The 14239-nt window shown below is 37.5% G+C and overlaps 1 protein-coding gene across 10 annotated transcripts in view; it reads left to right on the top strand.

Moving 5' to 3' along the window:
* LOC136837505 (DIS3-like exonuclease 2) overlaps window positions 1-14239 on the top strand; it is a 392269-nt gene that overhangs the window by 103447 nt on the left and 274583 nt on the right. The window lies entirely within an intron of this gene.

The raw sequence follows: 14239 nt of genomic DNA, 5'->3' as shown, positions 1-14239 counted from the left end.
AACTCTCAATATTCTTTAATGTAGTGGGAGTTTCTTTTCAAATTCTGCTGAGTGTGTTACCGCCCTGATTATTTGAAGCCATTACCTTGAGAGCCTCTTAAAGTCGTCGATGACTCTGGATTTGTGACGACAAACGTCAGTTTCTGCAGAGAGGTTTTCGATGCCCTCAGCTCGTTTTGTTCTAGGCTGCACGACCACTGTCTTTTTCTGGTTTTGTATTTGTTCTCTGTATATTCCAGTATATCATTTGTAACTGAAGAAATTGACAAATGTTACGTGTTTTGTTGGTGAGGCTTTATTGCAACGGCACGCTCTTAATAGCATCTAATTGCCGTTGCATTTGAGCTGAAGTCGTGAATTTCGCTCTGATATTCAGGTCACTTTTACAATTTCCTGCTGTGGTCATTTTCGTGATCTATGACTTTAATTGTAAACTGAAACTTATTGCAAGCTTCATTTTTTTTTTTCGTCTGCGGCTACTTTCAGTTCACGAACGAGAATTGCAGCAAGGAATGTGTTTTTTCATGATTTTTACCTGAATTATTAACCTAAATTTGTGATTTTTGTAAGAAAAAAAATCAGTTTTTGCGTCAGTTATTTACAGTATATATATATATATTTATATATTGTGTATATATATATATATATATATATATATATATATATATATATATATATATTGTATATATAAATATATATATATATATATATATATATATATATATATATATATATATATATATATATATATATATATATATATATATATATATATATACTGTATATACATACACCTCGCATTTCAACATTCAATACTTACATGACTTCATAGAAAGATCGTTTGGTGATGTAATGTATGTAACAGAAGCATTAAGATCATTTCATCATAAAAGATCAATGGAAATATCTAAACTTGTGACTGAAAGAATCGACAGCAGCGGCCTTCTTATGGAGGACTTTCACTCCTTTTACACGAGTCATATCAACTCGTGGTTACACACACACACACACACACACACACACACACACACACACACACACACACACACACACACAACTGCACCTGCATTTTCCACCATACACCATTTTCTCCTTGAAAGGAGTGACTCAAGATTATGATCAGTTTTACGGTTTTCGGCAAGACTTGGGTATGGGGCTGCTAGAACCTACACTACCAAGTGCGCTGCTTACAAGTTTACCAGAAGGCACAGTGGGTTTGAACGGACTGCACTTAAGCCCAGGACATTGTGCATATATATATATATATATATATATATATATATATATATATATATATATATATATATATATATATATATATATATATATATATATATATAATATATACATATATATATATATATATATATATATATATATATTATATATATATATATATATATATATATATATATATATATATATATATATATATATATATATATATATATATATATATATATAGAATGCTGCAAACCCAAGGGCTCCAATATAGAAGTCAGCCTTGTAAGAAGAAATGAGAAATACAAATTAAAGATAAGGAAGGAAAACAAATAGCGTAAGAGAGAAATTAAACTCTGACAAGAGACTCACGAGAGCCAGCTCAACAAAAAAGCATAAGCACCCAATTTGATCCTCTGAAGTTCCCATGATTCAATTGCTTTCCACAGTCTGGTCACAACAAGAATAAAAACTTCTGGAAAATCATATGGTATCTGACCTCACAAAAGAAGTGGCAGGCTGTTAGAATTACCTGCATTTCAAGTAACTACTTAGTAGATGTCATTATCTGCGAAGATGTGAATGCGGGCGTGTTCAGATTGATGAAAAATACTATAAAATATTCACAATGAGCTATTCAGCCGAAGGTGCGCAACACTAATACAATCTCAGATCAGAGATTTAGAGGAATTCCAGCTTTTATCCAAATAAAGACAGAAGTTAATTACACACACACTCCCTGCCAGTGAAAGAGGTTATACATTTTAGCTCTCTGTGGAAATCATTCTATCCGCACCGTGGAAAAGGCGCCTCGGTGATTTTACTGCATTTTTCCGTGAACTGAATACGTGACATCATCAGCCGAGCAGTCGTGGCATTCGTTCAGAACGGAGCAAGAAGAGTGAAAACGAAATTTCACGTTCGTGTCTCTGTAACACATTTGAGGTCCTTGTAGCTTGTGTCTAGCCGAGAAGCAAACTTGTGTGACGCTGTTCACCCCGATGCAAAGTCAGGTGACTAAGAATTACACGATGTCTTTTGAAGAGACTTTTTCGCTTCGCAAACGTATTTCCTTCCTGTGATTTTGATCTTGCTCAGAATTGTGGACTTGAATGGTACCACATTAGTTTGCGTTTTTGTAAAGAGATTGGCTTCAGTATTTTCGTGAATTACTACTGAATGTGAAATACGTTACTGTGTCAGTGACATTACAGGAGTCAACCATGTTAACTTTATTGATATATATAAATATATATGTATATATACACATTTATATATGTATATATGTATATATATTATATATATATATATATATATATATATATATATATATATATATATATATATATATATATATATATATATATATATATATATATATATATATATATATATATATGTTAAATGTTAAATGTTGCTACTGCTTGTCGTCTATCAGGAAACTGTCCGTTAGGTCGGACGTTTTCTTTAGTAAAAAAAAAAAAAGTGTTGATCAATCATCCCTGCGTTGTAAACGCATCATTGCGTTTGAAGTGAGAGAGAGAGAGAGAGAGAGAGAGAGAGAGAGAGAGAGAGAGAGAGAGAGAGAGAGAGAGAGAGAGAGAGAAACTTTTGGAAAGTTTAAACTATATCAATCACAATATGAACAGTAATTATACAAAGTTACCGTTTTACCCAAATAATTAGACAGAAATTGTTTAACAGTAACTACAGTTTAGTTCTGTGCGACCTTTGACACTGCTATGAAAAAAGAAGATGATTTTACATTGTATGTAAATAATTTTCTGAAAGGCTTCTCCATCACAGAACGTGGCATTCTCCTTCGCCGGCCCCAAGGTGAAATGAAAAAGGGAAAAAAAAAGCGGTTCAATACGATTTCCGGTGGACGAAAGTCTGGGCCGTTCCTCCCGGCTTTAAATTTCTTTCTTGCCTTGTTCCGTCATTCCAGGTCCGGCGTTTTGTTTGCCGCCACAAAACTTTCATTTTTGCCTTGTGGACTTTTTCCCCTCTGTTGGAAAATGCGAAAAGCCTTACAGGAATTTAAACAGGATTGTTGTCTAGGGTAACAACTTTCCAAGTTCAACGTCAAAGATATTCAATATTTTCTTTCAACACCTTATTGTAGTATTTTGTTAACTTTAGTTTTGTAGATTTGACATTTTTCGAGATTAATTCTCCAACATAATTGTTATATAATACACAACCCCACACACACACACACATATATATATATATATATATATATATATATATTTATATATATATATATATATATATATATATATATATATATTTATATATATATATGTATGTATATACACATATATGTGTATACATATATATACACACACATCCATATATACATAAAATGTGTGGTTGTACAAACACAAGCTATGTGCAATTTGCGCTCATGTACAGCTGTCAGTCACGAGAAATAAATGGAATATGTATACATGATAAGAATACATGGTCTGACCACAATGTAAAAGAAAGCACAGAGTCAGGTCGTATGCCGTGCCGTGACAAGGCAGGTCATCTGAAAATGCCATGGCGTCAGCACGACGTAGGTCACCAACGGAATTTTAAGGTTTTCATTTCTTTTTAAAGAATCGACCAGGTTAGTGTAAGCATGTATTTACACATTAATTATGCATGGAAACGAGGCTTGGGCTTCCGCCTTAAAAATCGCGTCGTTTGCACAAGTTCTTGAACGTGTGGCTAATTTACATTTTGTATACTCGCAGATACCAGTATGCAAACATATACGCAACGTTTTCATTCATAAGTGTATGGAAGCGTTAAGACGTCGGTGATAATAACTGTTGTGGTAATTTTGACATCACGGAAGCGTTCCATCTGTTATTCTACGATTTATAGAGTCAGTTATTCACAGGCATCTCTCTCTCTCTCTCTCTCTCTCTCTCTCTCTCTCTCTCTCTCTCATCGTGGTTGTTCATGTCGTCCAATGACTTTGGATGGTTCATCTGTGAGTGCATTCGGACGAAGGTTCTCTTCATTCCTTGACGCTGGCTTCGGCTAAGTGTGCGTTGCCACTGGGGCTCCCTTCACTAATTAAGTCACCGTAATCAGTATCCGCGCGGTTAGAGTTTAACACCGTACTTGCCGCCGCAGTTGACGCTTTTCCTACACCTCCTGTCGTCGTTTGTGGAAATTTGTTACGGGATTCCTTCCGCTACGTGGGGATTCAAACATGCTTCGGAAATGTTGTGCTTTTTCTCTCTCTCTCTCTCTCTCTCTCTCTCTCTCTCTCTCTCTCTCTCTCTCTCATTGGTTTTATTCGATGAAGAAATGTTCTTAGGCACTGGCATTCACTTGGGTTCCGTTTGTTCCTGCCACGGTTTCACCGTCGGAAATTGTACTCCTTGATGGCAGTGATCAACCTGGACAGATTATCAATGACTTGAGTTCTGGCCGATTGAAGATTGTAAAGTATATTTTTGTGAATTATGCAAAGAATTCTACTTTTTTATGAATCGTAGAAACTGGCATTTACTCCGCTTCTAGTGTGTAGTGTTTTTACTGTAGTGTTTTAACTATCAATTATAACGATACTGGAATAATTTAATGGGAGAGAGAGCGAGAGAAAGAGAGGATTGTGATATTAATGCTCCACCAGAGAGCGTAATTACCGGGGAAAGCTACGGCCAGGCTCAGCGCGGTAAGGGGTAAGGCAGGGAGGAAGCGCACTCCATCCGCCAGTAATAACTAGTAGGACTTCCGGCGGCTTTGGAAGGTGGATCTTTCCTAACCTTTGTGGATTTGTTATGGAGCCCCATGACGATGAATTTGTCCGAATCTTCCATGCGGATATCGCGTCGGACACAGCCGAACGATTGGCAGGCTATGAGGCTGAACTAGACCGAAATCAAAACTGAACTGACTAGCCGATCTCCCAGATGACGACCATCGTCTAAAATGTTGTAACTCTCAGGAAACTGATTGTTGGTAATGAGTCTTTCTGCATCTTCAGAGTTATACCACTGACACGGCAAAGGTTAGAAGAGCTTCCGGTACTTTTAGCGGAACGATGTTTTCTTGATCTGTCAGCAGCAGTATCCTGTATCCTTACCATTTCGAAAAATTTGCCAACGTTGTTGATTTTCTTATTGTCAAAAAAATATTCATAACTAATAAATCTGTCAGGAGATACTTGTTTGCCTATTCTCCAAAATCGTCAAACATTCGTGAAATTTGTTAGCGTTTCCCACGAGTTCTGCAGAGGTCAGCATCCATGTTCTGTGTCAGTAAAGCGATATCTCACTGTTTAGAATGAGCCTTCCACGCCATCTAGGGTAAGACAGAGAGACGGCGATCTTTCATACTTGAAATCTGGACACTCATAGGTTTGAGCGAGGCTGTAATACCTTCCAGGCACTGTGCTCCTTTTCCGTGCCTATTTAAAATGATTTACTTGTCAGATTATATTTATCATATGTGTTTGTTTATTTATATATTTCTCTTTGTTATCTTCGCTGTTCTGTGCATCTTTCTCTTGAACCTTGATTTTGTTAACTGGATTTTTTTACTTTTTCCTCCCGATTAAGTGTCAAATCGCATTTCGCTGTTATAAAGAAAACGACTAATAAATATGGATGTATTTGTAATATATATATGTATATATATATATATATATATATATATATATATATATATATATATATATATATATATATGAATACATTTGTATATGTATTCATATATATATAATTATATATATATATATATATATATATATATATATATATATATATATATATATATATATATATATAATACTCAGTTTCTTAATATACTTTCATGTACATCAGAATCCGGCAAACACGAAATTGTGAAGATTATGAGCAAAATAAGTAAAGCCCAGCCTGCTTTCCATGTATAGCCGAGCAGTCGGTTGTGCCGGTGTCTCTTTGGCACAAACCGGATATAAATGAGGTCGTAGATAATTGCCGTTATCCTGATTTGAAGAGGAGAGAGTGTTTCCTCATGATGCATTATTCAAAAGTGAACGTTCCACCTGCCATCAATCGCACTGGCTTCGCCGTAGGTGATCTCACATGCATCCAGAACGACCTGAACTGACACTAATGTCCCACCCACGCAACGTCACATGTTGTAACCCAAAAACAGACGAATTCCAATACCGCGTGGTGACAGTTTTTATAATAATATCTTCAGATATGTTAAGTCATATTTGTTCACTAATGCACCCCACCGTTACTCGACTACTTGGATAACTTTTGTCATTCAAAGCCACGTTGTCCAGGAAGTATCTGTTGCGCGATCGGATGAAATGAAGCACGAATTCATGCGAGTCTCTAACCTCAAACCTGAGTGACTCCTGTAACCGCAATTTTATTGACTCGTTAATTCCTAAGTTATGAACGAGAACAGTTTTTGCAATCTGATACTTTGCAGATTATAATGATTGGTATTTTAGCACCTTGATCTTCGTCAATCGATTAGGCATTCGTGTCCTTTTCCGATCCTCTTCAAACTCGCAAATGTAATCGTGAGCTGAAGCGGATCTTTTCTTTTTAATTTTGAGACAACGTCGAAAGGAATCATTTTAAAGACTGAAACTGAAGGGCTTTGTTGGTAATCGGCAAAATGAGGCTGAACCAGAACTCATTTCCACATAGAGGTGTTTTTCAGGCCACAGGCAATTATTATGCAATCAGCGATGGAGTATGGCATCATACCATCAAAGGTTGGGAGTTTTCACACACGTCCCTGATACAGGTGCCAACCCATTGCCATCCACGAAAATGCGTCCGTTGGCCGAATAACGCCAATGCTTCATACTGGTTTCAACCTATCAACAGTAATTGCGGATGCGTCTGATGGTCAAATTATCACTGAGGGCTGCAGGGGGGAAAAAGTTGAAATCTAATCATCTTGCTTGCGCCTCATAAGGTTGTCTAAATAAAAAAAAAAAAAAAAAGGAGTGTTTTTCAACATTTTTTTTAGAAAGTCTTCTTTGTTTTGTGGTTTGACACGTTCTGTGATTTTTATACATTTTGTTTATCTGGAACTTCATACACGTTTAAATTCTTTTTTTTTTATTTTCGCATACCACAAAGAAATCATTTATAATTTGTGGACTCCCTTGGCTCTGTTAACCGAAGGTAACATGGCCTTGCATCCGCTTACAATTTTGAGGATGCAGAGAAATTCAAAAGCTGAGACGGCGTTTTCTGGCTTTCCCGACTTTTTATTTCCTTGACGATGGTCATGGACTCACATGAAAGTAGTAGCTTCTGCTCGTGTGAGAAAAATAACTTTGCTGTTGAGTTTTCACAGTTTGTAGATTCGGGAAAATCTCAATTTTGGGCTTATCGTTTAGCATAGCCTTGTTGTGTGTTAGCGCTGATCGCTTGCCCAATTAATCTATTAGGTCTGCTTAGTGCCAGGCCGTGGGAATGGTGACTTATTCACTGTTCTCACATGACCTTCACCCGGTTAATGTGGAAAGTATTGCCAATATGTTATGCAGCAAGCAACTCCTTATGCTTCTGTTCACACCTCCGAACTTGTGCGTGCCCCTGGTGATAAACTCCGCTCTCTCTCTCTCTCTCTCTCTCTCTCTCTCTCTCTCTCTCTCTCTCTCTCTCTCTCTCTCTCTCTCTCTCGGCATAATCCAAATTATTTTCACTATATATTATTGTGCTCGTAATTCTTTGGAGTTGCTTAGATCTTCTTCTCCCCACAATCTTGACTTCGGTTGCTAAAAATCATACTACAGTATATTCGAGGATTCTCTGAGTCAACAGCTGTGTTTTCTGCTGTGACATTTCCAGGGACTTAGGATGGAGTCTGACCCCAATTCATTACTTGAGTTCCTTCATTTCCTGAAGACAACGTGGAGTGCGGTACTCATCTTAGTAAGGAGAGTCTGGCCTTCTGGCATCCAAGTATAGGCTCCAAATATTTGCTTGGGTTGAGTGCAGTCACTTTCAAGCACCAGCTCCCATATATCATTATTAATGGATTGTACTGTTATTACACATCTCCTCCCTGAGCCTTTGACTTCAAAGATTCGCAATAAAGTCATCCCTTATTGACTGTTACGAGAAAGTTAATATTCAGTCATTGCTATTTATCTTCGTATTTTCACTTAAGTTTACTGAATGTCTTCGACTTACTTCCATCAGTACCCTTGCCATTTCCACTGACTTCTTCGCTCTCCCACCCTTTTAAGACCCGTCTCATTTATTACTACATTCGTCCATTTCGGTTACTGTATCCCCTTTCAAACTTGTATTTGCCATGTCTCTTATTAGTCTCCAGTTGTCATACTTCGAAGGTTATAAGTCCTAGGTCCATCAGAAGCAATTTTCAAAAAACTCCTTAAATCTTTCGCCAATTTCCTTGTTCATGAATCCCTTCTATTACTAAAAGCTATTTTTACCATTAGTATTCTTGATGCTAAATCAAGATGACAAGCAACCATCATCTTCAGATTATTCTTATGCATGTGCGTATGCAAGTTTGTATGTGTGTGAGATGAAAATGTGAAAGTAACAGCTTTTTTTTTTTTTTTTTACGTTTTCTAACGGACCCTTGTTTCTTATACTTGGGAACTCCTCTGGCATTCGTGGTCCTTGCCATGATGAACGATTGTTCTTTAGATGAATCACATCGCTGTAAGTTGATTTTTCGCACTTTGGCCCAAATTTGCAAAGTGACCTTTAAAACATAATGAAAATAACTTAATTAAATTGACTTAACGGCTTGTAATAATTTTTAAAAGATAACACTGCGTTATGAATGCAAGGTGGAATCTGGCAGGGCAAGACTAGCCTGCGTGACGGATAGCTTCAGATCTGATCAAGCGATTTCATTAACTTGCTTTTTGTGGAAAGGGACCTCAAAGATTAGCAAATCTTACCGAGTTACTGCTTAGTTATCAGGAAATTAGGTCCATTAGTAGCAAGGTTCCTATATTTGGGGTGTGGTGCCGAGTGATTGACGTAACACGCGTATCCTTCTTTCTCGAAGGGGGCCGGCTGTCATGTTTATGCTAATGCCCAGCGAACTGGAGCCGTTCGCATAATTCCGTTGCCTCATTTAGGCCAAGTTCGAAAAGCGCAGTGTGAAAAAGGTAAGGGTACGTTCATTGTAGACCCCTCAGCGCTAAAAGCCAAATGGTCGAATGAAGAGATATTCTAAACTGTTTTCTTTAATCTATTACTTATGAGTATCACGAATAATATGCTAAACAAGATTTCGTAATATTAAAGCATCTGAAGCCACGTTAGCAGTTTAGAAATACAGAAAAGGAACGTTGTTGTTTCCGTACTGTAAAGAACAACTAATGTACCCTAAAGGTTCCCAGCTGTTATTGAAAGCCTACACTTCTGAGTGCCGTAGCCTCTGTATTTATGAACGTGAAGTTATCTGTGGCAGTAGTTTGAAAACCGACATGCCCATCCACGTTCTCCCGGCACTTCCAAATGAATATCCGTGTCATTCAGCGAGCTGGCTGGTGGACCAGCGAATCTAAATGCCTCTTTGTTGTGAATACAGCTCCGTCTCTTCTCCATCAGATCAGGAGAAATCTAGCAGTTTTGCCGTTTGTAATGGAACATCAGATTTTCCATCTTTACAGAAGCTACCATTTTCAGGTCCCACGATTATCGGTCGATAAAAGATAAAATTCCCTTACACTCTGTTAAGATTTCGTTTTCAAGACTACTGAATTTCTAAAGCAAGCTAAGTCTAAATTGTTGAATGTGTCTAAATTAGCTTGGTGTTCTATTTTGATTTTTTTATTTATTTTTTTTTTACCTTAATATTGCTTTCATATTTTAAACGCTTCTAATGTCTAGTTTTTCAACAGGACCAAATCTAAGCTATTTCGTCGAATTTATGATAGCACTCAATTTATTTATTTATTTATTTTGTTTTTTTTTTGTTCTCTTTCCCTTCTCGCTGCTCTTAGAGCTCGGAAGGTGGGGCCATAATCCTCCCGGGCAGTTCTGTAGCACCTTTCTCGCCTCCTCATCCCCTAGTTGTCCTTCCTCCAGTTGAGCAACTGGAGGATTTGGTGACTCTTTCTCTCTTTGTACTCGCCGTCTTTTCATCCTCCAGTTATGAGACCTGTCTCTTTAATCAGAATAATGTTCCCCTCGTTTCCTTTCTCTTCTCTTTCTCCCAATATTCGGTCCTGGCAAGATAAGGAAACTTTAACTTACCCGCCTCATCGGCCCTTAAGAAAAAAACAAAGAGCGTTTCCTGCTGGCTTTCGTTATTGACTGCCTCTTATTAAAGTGGCAGGGCTGGTCTCAGTTACTGACCTTTGCTCTTGTCAACTCCGGTGATTCTTTGTCATCTATTCTGAGCCCACTTACCGTGCAATGTGATTATGTGATCCTTTTCCTGTTCTGCATGAGCTTTTTAAAACTGGTATTAAACGCTGCTCTTCGTTCTGACCGCGCAATCGTGGTTTTATGATTGTGCTTTTAAAATATTTTCCCATTGTGGTCACTTCTACTGGGTGTGTAACACTTTCTCCTCTCTTACTAAGGTTGGAAGTTTTCTTTATTCTTTACAGTAATTGTTTCTGAACGTCTAGAAAGTTCATTTTCTTTTTCCCACTTAAACTGGAACAAGACACATAATTGAAAATGATTGCAGGGAGATATGTTGACTAACACTAGGTCAAATGGATTTATGACAGTACAGGGAGTCTCAGAGAAACCTCAGTAGCCTCACTCAGCAGCGGAAACCCTGGTTCAAGGAAAACGCTCCGGCACAGGTCGTTGCTCTGCACTTATTCATTGCCTCGTTCCATTCGGGATGGGACTTTCGTTGCTTACTGGCAAACAGTATTTTAATCGACTGATTTGATCAAATCTCATTCTGTAGAGAAGCTTACAATTCAGATCTTGATGAAATCTTTAGAATCATCTGGCAATTTTTTGTATGCAGGGAGCAGACGAAGAAACCATATTTATCCCGCTACCTCTGACAGAGAGGTAGATAAGAAACTGAAGAGTGTCAGTGGATTTTTCTCGGATGTGACATAGAGAAAAAGTCGATTTGATGGCGACCCAGATTATAAAGCCGTGGAAACAAGCAGCATTGCAGAGAACTATTAATCATCGAGGCCAGCATGAGAGTTTCTTCAGCACGGTTCACCTCTCACTGCAAGCTAGTTTCCATTAAACCACTTGCTTGGTAAACGGCTCGACGGTGGCTTGTTCATGTGGGTCTCGAACATTTTTCATTAATCAGTAAGAACCGAAAATGAAAGCTAATCTCACCAACGGAGAACTGATCAGTGGAAGGCAGACAGGCAAACTAGCATGACTGAAGGCCAAATTATCGACGAATTCAAGGGTATCCCTACCTGAATTCTCGAACTGTTATTTAAGAAGAGAGAGCGGGAAATAACATTTATTTTGGGTGTGCACTAACCATGAATGTTTTTACGTCATAATTCTTATTTGGTTTCTGGAGCTTTCACGAAGCTTAATCGCTGGAACCTCTGGTTTTATTCTTCCACAAAAACTGCTATTTGGCGTTTCACACATTGCATGTATGACGGAGAGCTTTCATGCTACTCAGTGGAAAGGGTAATTGGTAAGAACCTTATCAGTATAAGCAAAACTTGATGAAGCTATTATCTTTCGGATAAAGAGGCAGTACAAAAATATATGGAACCATAACTCTTTTATATATATATATGCACACACACATACAAACATACATGCTTACATACATACATACATACATACATACAGATATAATATATATATATTTATATATATATATATATATATATATATATATATATATATATATATATATATATATATATATATATATATATATATATATATATATATATATATATATATATATATATATATATATATATATATATATATATATATATGTATACAGGGTGCAACACGAGTTTATGCAGATATTTTGGGGACTGAAAAAAAAAAGTAATTTCGAGCAGAAAATGTTCTATAAACATATGCATTTTAATGCTTCGTTTGTCGGTGATGGGAATTTGAAAATAACCGATGTCATTAGCGCTTAAGGCAGGTGGATTGACAGTCTTTCAGTTCTGATTCTTTTCTTGCAAGTAATCCAATTTCAATGATTAGCTTACAGCGGTAACGTATAGCTTTACGTATCAAGTAAGTAGTGTAGATGTTACTGAGCAACATTCAGTTGTGATTGGTGAATTCTAGCGCGCTCTGTCCTGCCGCCTCGTCACGGAATTGTGGAACCAGGAATCATGACTAGGTCTGCGCCTAGGTGGAGAGGGAGAGGTTTTAAAATATAACATTTGAAATCTTTGATAGGTGTCTAATGAATAAGCAGGCCTGTCTTTGAAGGAGGAGAGATTCAATTAGGCTTACTTTTTTTTTTTTTTTTTTTTTTTTTGATTGGGAGGTACTTTCTTCACATCGACCTAATCGCTCCATCCTCCTCCTATGCGGCACACGCCCCCTCCCCCGCATCCCAGGCTACTCCGACCTCCCGTCACCAACCTCCATCTCATGAAAGCAGCGCTCATGACATCGGTTATTTTAAAATTCAGCTCGACGACAAACAAAACCTTAAAATGCCTATTTTTACAAAACATATTCTGCTCAGAATGACTTTTTCTTTCATTTCCCAAAATATTTGCATAAACTCGTGTTACTCCCTGTATATACAGTGTATATAAATTATATAATCAACACACAATCATGTGTGGAACAGAAATAAATTTCTGACTCACGTCAGGATCGAACCCAGGTCTTTCAACTGAAAGGCAAGGGCGCTGCCCACTAGGCCATACAAGCCTAAAAGAAGTTGGAACCTGAGAGCAACTGCAGCGCCCTTGCCTTTCAATTGAAAGACCTGGGTTCTGATCCTGATGTGAGTCAGAAATTTATATATATATATATATATATATATATATATATATATATATATATATATATATATATATATATATATATAGAGAGAGAGAGAGAGAGAGAGAGAGAGAGAGAGAGAGAGAGAGAGTGTGTGTTCTTGCTCTATACATTCTGCAACATTACTTTATCCGGTTATGAATAACTTCATCAGATGACTGACAGGAAGAGTTGCACAACACAACTATTTGCCTGCGTAAGGACACGTACTTCTCAGTTCGTAGGGATCCGCCCTTGTCTTGGGAAGGATGCTGCATCTGCTGACATCCCGTGTGCCTCCTCCCACGGTAATTGTCGATGGCTTTGATGCTCATTGTTCGTTTAACTTGGCGGTGAAGTAACAATGATCTATTTTTGTAAATGTAAATTTTGAATAGCAGTAGAATGTTATCGTTCTACGGAGAGGTAGAGAGGAAAATGGAGAGAGAAACATCAGCCTAAAGAGAAAAAAGTGGAGAGAGAAACATCAACCTAAAGAGAGAAAAATGGTGAGCGAAACATCAACCTAAAGAGAGAAAAATGGAGAGAGAAACATCAACCTAAAGCTGTGTTCGGACTTCACACGAAGTAAATTTGACTTCTCATGCTTTGCTTTCGACTTTAATCTTTAAGTAGTTCAACTTTCCCAATTTGGCTTTCCTGGCGTTTTAAATTTCTTTGGTGTGGACGATTTTCTTTTATTTTTTTTAATATTGAGTATTTACAATTTATTTCTCGTTTTATGATTTGGTAAAATCTTTAGCCTTTGTCGACAATCATGTTCCTTCAGTCACATCTAGTTCCTCGTTGGACGGGTCGGTATAGTTCTCAGCCAGCACTCTGCTAGGCCCGCGTTCGAATCTCCGGCCGGCCAATGAAGAATTAGAGGAATTTATTTCTGGTGATAGAAATTCATTTCTCGCTGTAATGTGGTGTGGATTCCACAATAAGCTGTAGGTCCCGTTGCTAGGTAACCAGTTGGTTCTTAGCCACGTAAAATAAGTCTAATCCTTCCGGCCAGCCCTAGGAGAGCTGTTAGTCAGCTCAGTGGTGTGGTTAAACTAAGGTATACTTAATTTTTTTTTTTCAGTCACATC

The sequence above is a fragment of the Macrobrachium rosenbergii genome, chromosome 59, assembly GCF_040412425.1.
Source record: "Macrobrachium rosenbergii isolate ZJJX-2024 chromosome 59, ASM4041242v1, whole genome shotgun sequence".
NCBI classification, from domain to species: domain Eukaryota; kingdom Metazoa; phylum Arthropoda; class Malacostraca; order Decapoda; family Palaemonidae; genus Macrobrachium; species Macrobrachium rosenbergii.
This window is presented reverse-complemented; position numbering and strand designations above follow the sequence as displayed.